This window comes from Falco naumanni, chromosome 15 (assembly GCF_017639655.2).
Source record: "Falco naumanni isolate bFalNau1 chromosome 15, bFalNau1.pat, whole genome shotgun sequence".
NCBI lineage: Eukaryota > Metazoa > Chordata > Aves > Falconiformes > Falconidae > Falco > Falco naumanni.
Window position 1 is genome coordinate 20,019,919 of NC_054068.1, and position 7,669 is coordinate 20,027,587.

The 7,669-nt window shown below is 34.6% G+C and overlaps 1 long non-coding RNA gene across 1 annotated transcript in view; it reads right to left on the reverse strand.

Annotated features, from left to right (window-relative positions):
* LOC121097823 overlaps positions 1-6,290 on the reverse strand; it is a 62,419-nt gene extending 56,129 nt beyond the window's left edge. Inside the window, exon 1 of the long non-coding RNA XR_005831096.1 lies at positions 6,219-6,290. This is a non-coding gene — a long non-coding RNA (uncharacterized LOC121097823). The remainder of the gene's footprint in view (positions 1-6,218) is intronic.
* Between the last annotated feature and the right edge of the window lie 1,379 nt (positions 6,291-7,669).

A 7,669-nucleotide genomic window follows, 5' to 3' on the forward strand; every position in this document is an offset into this window, starting at 1 on the left:
CTTGTGTTACTCTCGTTAGTGAGTGCATTAAATTTATAAGCAGAAAATCTAAGGATGCAAAAAGATTCAGAGATAATAACATAGCCCTGGACTAATAACATACTCCTGTACTATAGGGCAGCAGTCTAGGTTTTGAGGATAACTACCGCTAACTATTCTAAGGTCACTGTAGTATCATACAGTAGCACAACCATATGTGCAAACTTTAAATAGCAAAGAACAAAGAACATGAAACCCAATAAACAGATTTAAAAGCCACTCTTTCAAAAATCACTAAAACTGTGTGCTTTGTACTTTACCATTTCAAGCCCAGATTTTCAGCCTTCTGTTAGCAACCAAAGTATACAATTATAGAGACATTTTTCAAAGAAGTCAGCAGTTTCCATTTAGGATAGAAAGGGAAGTAGCTAAGTTTCCTAAAATGCTGATCAACCAGCAAGTTCTAATCAGTTCATGTTTTTTACAATATCACTGTTTAATTTTGGGTTCTAGATATGAATTAAGCTCTTGTGAAATACGATCCTTGATGCAGTGTGGAGAATAGCTATTTGAAAAACATTTTCCTTTGAAACATAGTTCTAAAAAACTAGAACTACTCCAAGCAAGTTGTTGTCTAGTCTCTTACTGGAACCACAGTGCTGCAATGACTGTACTGCAGTACTACCTTATTTGCAGCAACAAAAGCCCTATACATTTGCTAACATAAAAGCAAGATTTGTGGCATGCCAATTAGGAGCCCTCATTAGCTTTGCATCCTTAATAAACACTAGGTAGCTAAAGATCTGGCGGATTTATCCTGACAATACTGATTTCTGTCTTTCATTGTAAAGGGTATATTTCTTTTTAACATTCCAAGTGTATAAATCAGCAAAAAGCAAAAGCTGGAATGTTGATCACAGTTCAAAGCTGATTAAGGAGGAAATAAAAGAAGACAATGTACACGCTTGGATTAGGAATCTGTTCACAGTAGTAGACAGAATACTTTTCAATGAATAAATCCCAAATACCCAAATGGGATGCTTATGCATCACCCATTCTTTGCACAAGAAACTTAAATAAACCTTCATTTCAAAATGCTATGGAACCAAAAAGTAAATCTTGGGTGAACATATTTTCAGCAGGTACATGCCTCAGATATGTTCATCAAATGAACAATTGGTATTTGGATAAGCAGCATAAATTCTTTAACTTTTCACAGAAAACAAACTTTTCCCTACCCAGTTATAAAGTACTGCGTATACTGCAAACAACCCAAAAATAATCTGACTTAGGAGAGAATAAAAATGAGTCAGATATGGGCCTGTACCCCCAATTTGAAGTACTATCTGAAGTTTGAGGCCCCAAAGATTTTTGTCTAGATCAAAACATCTCAAACTCATGGTATTAGTTCAAGCTTCTTACTAAGCCTATGCTGAACAATGCAGTTTTAATTTGAACAGATCTCCTCTATCCTATCTGAATTTATCTTACTCTTCTGAGGAAATAAATCTAAGAGCAGAAGACTATCACTCAAGTGTAGTTCATGCAGCTATGAAATTACTGAGTACTTTCTTCTAGTGTGTTTTAACTTTACAAATAGCATTCTACATTTTTTGCATTCATTGCAGACTACATATTTAAAACACATTATACTCTCCCACTAAAGAATTATTTGTTCTCATTAGTTTTCCTAAAACAAATTAAAATTAAAGTACCTTGTTATTATGGATGTCTAGGAAAGTAGAACACATAGATCTAGAACTTTTAAGTGCTCTTTCCCTAATTAAGTTATTCACATTAAGTTAAAAACTTTCACTTAGGAATTTGCAGAATGGTATTGCAATGGCAACGTTAGAAAAGTGAGTACAATTTCTGGAAAGCTGCATTATCCAGACGTTTTTGGAGTATGACAAGCTAACAGTTCAGTTCTGGGACCCAGTGCTGCTTATCACAATCAAGAATTAAGGATTAAAAGAAATATGCAAAGTGCTCTGCTGAACACTGCAGATGTTCACACATTTAATACTGGCCTAGAAAAAAACAAGAAATCAAAGGTAAAACATTTAAGACTACAATGACCGGACTACCAATATATTTTTCAAAAAAATGTCAGCGAACCCCCTCATCATAGAACAGCATGCAATGACAGCAGAAGAGGGAGACATTGTAAAGTCTGCTATTCTTTGAAATAGCATAGATTTATGGACCAGTACCTACAAACTTAACAGTCCAGTGAAACTCACCAGAGTATGTCAGATTGGACTAGTTCATTGCAAATTGAATTTATTACCAACAGTGGAGTTTTGGGACTTCCATTCTGCATAGCAAAAATTTTCCAGTAACTCTCTTGAAAGGTTTAAATAAACAGGAAACGTTTGTTCAAGAAAACTGTTATCTCTAGAAGTGCCATAAATGCCCAGTATCATCTTATCCACAGCAAAATCCAAATGAATAAATTTAAATATCTAATACCAGAAAGAGACTTTACTTAGACATATGTCAACCATACCAGGCTTAACTGAATACCATATGCCATGAAGACGCGACTTGCATTCATATGCATATGCAAGTAGTGTGACATTTTGGTTTTATATCAAATTAATATTTTAAAGGATGTTGAAGAAATGGTGGAGCATGGGTAAAAATCAGATTATTAATTAGATTAGCCTTTGGCATTCTCATTACTTAAATTTAAAAATACTTCCCTCTTTTATAGGTCTGTATAATTTGAGAATAATTCTTAGAAAGAATAGAAGGCAAGATTACGGTTAAAGAAAGATATCAGGAAGACTTAGAAATAAATTCCATATAATAAAATCCCACCAAAGTCACCCTAGATGAATTTTAAATTCTTTATGTTTAAACCCACAAAATGGAAACTTCCAGTTATACTGAAAGCCATGCTGTCCAATGGCTCTTGGGACTCAAAGGAGGCTGTAAATCTCTGCTCTTCCATGTGCCTTTTAGAAGCTGGCACAGCTGTCTTGCCTAGAGCCTTGCTCTTCTATACTTTTGGAAACTGGAACCATAATCTTGCACTTTACTGAACTTTCTCTGTACTTGCTCTTCACTGAAGGCTGTCATTATAGACTCTGTCTCTGCATAGTTCCATGCCAAAAGGCCGAACTGTTTATGAGCCTTTCTAGCTGCAGAGGTTAAACAGGGATACTAATGGCAATCCAAAGTGTGTGTTAACATGCAGGATCTCAAGCAGAATTTTTAGGCAAACAAGATGGCAAACAAGAATGAACTGCAAATATTATGCATGTTAATCTGAGATGATCATATCCAGCAGAATAAAATGACCTGTGATTCATTCACTTCTATTTTTTTCAGTTTCATTTCCAAAGGGTGATCTCATTTGAAAAGGATCCTGTTCCCTGATCCTCTTTATGATTTTCCAGAACTAGATTTCCTTGAGGTGTTTTCATAAAGAAAGGTGTAGTTTGATTTTTTTCCTCTGGTGTTTGTTTTTGAAGGATCAGTGAGTAAACAATGACATATATTTGCATATCTATCAATGTGGGGGAAAACCCTGGAATATTTATTAATGATGGGTTGTGTTGTAGGGATTAAGAAAGAATTATTTTATTTTCTAAAAACTGAATGAACAAAAAGATGCTCAGCAAATAGAAAACTGTCACTAAAATATAAAGTCGATCTGCTACATGCTAACTAAAGTGCTAACTAAAATTAGACATATTAAGCAATAAATTTTGCCTTGACAAAACACAGTAATTACCTACCCTTACCATAGCCCTTCTTCAGTTTACTGCTTATTACAACACACAGTTCGTTAATGTAAAATAATAAATCTCTCTACAATAATATTTTATTGATGCATAGCTGTGTATGCGAACAGAATCTACTGGTTAACGTTGTTATAAGCATTCATCTTTTCATGGTAGGAAAATATCTGGCTTAAAAAGCAATGTGTACTCATGAGTGTTCACAGCTTAACTATTTAATCTTGTGTATACTTCTAAAGATATTATTAGCTGGACTTTGATTTGCTAAATTCTAAATTTAATTGGAATTTGGAAGATTTATATAGTACTTGCATGCCAATTGTAACCTTAAGTATTCATTCACAAAACTCTCATTTTGACCCACATGTCTTTTTTGGCCAGTCAACTCCAGACATGTAAACACCAAACTGGGACATACTACACAGTTTGAATAAGGTATACCAGCTTTTGTAATTACAGAAAAACAGGGAAGTACAAATAAACATTTCTACACATTTTCTACAAACAAGTAAGCTAAAATAAGTGAAATAAATATGTAACTATGAAAATATAATCCTGTCACTGGAATTCCAAGAACAGCATAAGCAAGCAATCTACGTTTCTTTTTTCTCATTCCACAGAAATTCTCCTGCTAATCTTCCATATTTCCATCTAGAGATGAACTGTCACAGGAGTGCAGAACATACATATGTAAGACTCATCAAAATCAGAATGAAGAATGTACAGTTAGAGTAACCAGACTTCTTCATTTTCTAGACCACACTTGATCTCACCAAGTTAGAAACTGAAGTGCCATTATGTGCCTTAAATAGAATTCTTAATTCCATCTGTGCTTCAAAAGAGGAACTGTGTTACGTGGATTTAAAGTATTGCTCTTTTATACATGAACAAAAGCACTTTTCTTCATTCTTCCTGCTCTATTTAGACAGTTTCTTTTCTTGTTCTGGTGACAGTCACATAATCTCCTAATTCACATGTGATGTATGATCTGATTTGTAAACTACAAGATTTATTTTGGTATAACTGACTAGATACTTAATGTGTAAATCTAGATGCTAGAAATATTCATAATTGTTACTCTTACTTAACTTTTCTGATAAGCTTACTTGAATCCTCTTAGAAATGGAGATAATATTCCTTGAATATTTCAGATTTGGAGCAAACCACTTGTTTATTACCTAAAATGAAATTATTTGCAGTTTTTAAAGAATGTCTGTGTTTATTACTATAACTGCAGACACAGAAAAGACCTATTTCTAAGTTTGGGATGCATAATATGAAAAAACCTAAAACATCCATACACTTAAAAACATGCAGTTAAATCAGCAATCTAAGCCTGAACTTAGAAAGGCATGTTAAGATACAGTATGATGTCGTATTTCATGCTCTACTGCAGTGAAATGAATTTTAAAAATTAGCTGTTCTCTAAAACACGTGCTTATAGACACCCCTGGAATTACAATCAATGATAATAATTAACCTTACTAAAAAAAAATAATCCTATAAATTCAAGATAATTAATTACTTCATCTAAAGAAAGAACATCAAGTGACTGTACAGGATATTTTAGCACAGAGTTAGAAATGAGTTAGTTCTTTATCTGATCATCTCTAATGCATGCAAGGAAATACCAACAGGCATGGATCACTGTCACGCTCCTGCAGCTTTAGGTAACTTGAAGAGATATTCCATAATCCTTTACACATAGCAGAGATGATCCTAGCTCCAGAGTTCCTCGTAAAAGCACTCTATGTATTTAGCACATAATGAGGAAAGAGGTTTTGGGCAAGACAAATATGTAGTGTGAGGAAAGGTTGTAAATTATTAAATGCTTCAAAAATTACGCCTGTTACCAACTGATTGCACAGTTAAACATGCTATATCTTTCGTAAAGGGAGGTGATTTTGAAACAAAGCAATATTCAAACTGAATGCTGAAATCAGTCTAAGGAACTCAGGAACTCTGCTCTCTTGATAGGTCTATAATATAATATTCTACTTCATAAGTATCAGTAAAAGATACATCCCCCAAATCCTAGCTAAGATTGATAAATATTTTGCCACAGCTTTCCTGCTACTAATAAAAAAAAATAACTAGATTGATGATAGCTTGGATAGACTTGAAAATGCTGCAATATAATAATCATATCCACAAAGAAATCTCTTACAGTGTTTTGATACCTCAATGTGCTTCTGAAGACAAAAGCTCAAAATGTACAACTGTTTTTTCATATGATACATTAAATCAGACCAGATGGCAAAACAATCTAAAATTTTTGACTTGCTAAAGCCCTCACTTTATTTTCTCTCTCATTCGATTTTTTGTAAAGCTTCCACTTAAAGATCATTTGTAATAAACAAAAAGAGAATCTACTTCAAACAGCACTAAATTGGGTATGTCTCAGCATAACAGAATACTTAAAAGAAAAAAATCAACATTCCAACTTGAATGTATGTTGTGCATCGTTTTGTTACCAGTAAAGCACCTTACCTTTATCTTTTTCAATTATGTGTATCATCTTAAACATTATTTTCTCTGTGAATTGCTGCACCTTGTAAAACTGCAAAAAATAAAAAAAAAGAGATGGTCACATTCTACTTTCTTAAGCTCATAATATAAATTTTCACTCCTGTTACTATAGAAACAGAGTGGATTTCATCATTCTAATGCATGCAGTGATAATTGTTTTTATTTCAGTCTATGGCTAGGTAGTTAATGGTGCCAGCTGCAGTTAGCACAGACACAGACTATTGTCATCTAAGTACAAAGCTGCTGTCTCCTGTTCTGTCACTGTGAGCTTTCCTAACCATCAGCAATTCATAGGGGAACATTCAGGCAGAAAGAAGCTGTTCACAGGCCTTCATTCTGTGGCTGAAACAGAATTCCCTGCAGGAATTATGTTTAATATGAAAAACAAATAAATAAAGCAGAGCATGGAGTACCGCTTTAGATTGTCCACTCAGGTCATTGCAGAAAAACTGGTTTCTATGTGGCAGCTCATAAAATTTGGATTGTATTGAGAAAAGCTTCAGTTGACATCCTACCCATAGGGCAAGCTTTCTCTAGAAAGTACAGCTAGATATCATAAACTTACAATTAACACAAGTCTCTATGCAACTGCATATTTTAACCTTGATATTATAAACAGATCAACAGATATTAAGTAAACATAAATACTGCAGTTCTGCAAGATCACAGCTATTACATATATATCAAATTTAGGCTCATTTAGAATATGCAAGTGGATAGTAACATAAAACAAAATCATAACTGAAACCAATATGGGATAAGACGACCACTATCCAAACTCCAGGGTCATCCAATCCCTACTCAAAATTAGGTTGCATCAGTTTTAAAACTGATGTACTCTAAAATAAGGGGTTAGTGGCCCCAAAGAAGATTATGACAGGTAGGAATCACTGGAGTTTTTGGATGCCATCTTTCCTAATCCACAAACGCACATACTGGCTAGCACTGACAGTTTTCTTTCATGCATTATATCAAACCTGAGCTTCATCTCTATTTAGGAAGCATACCACGCTTGCAGCTCCTCTGGATATTTATTTCACAGAATCATAAAGTGGTTGAGGTTGGAAGGGACCTCTAGAGGTCAGCTTGTCCAACCCTGCTGCTCATGCAGGGTCATGTAGAGCAGACCATGTCCAGACATCTTTTGAGTTATCTGACCAACCTATTTCAGTGCTCAGTCACTCACACCGTAAGAAAAAAATTGTTTCCTTATGTTCAGACAGAACCCCTTGTGTTTCAGTTTGCACTCATTGCCTCTTTCCATGTCACTGGGCACCATGGAAAAAAGCCTAGTTCCACCTTCTTTACACCCTCTCTTCAGAGATTTATGCACATTGAAGAGGTGCCCTCCCGAGGCTCCTCTCTTCTAGGCTAAACAGATGCAGCTCTCTCTGCCTTTCCTCACAGGAAAG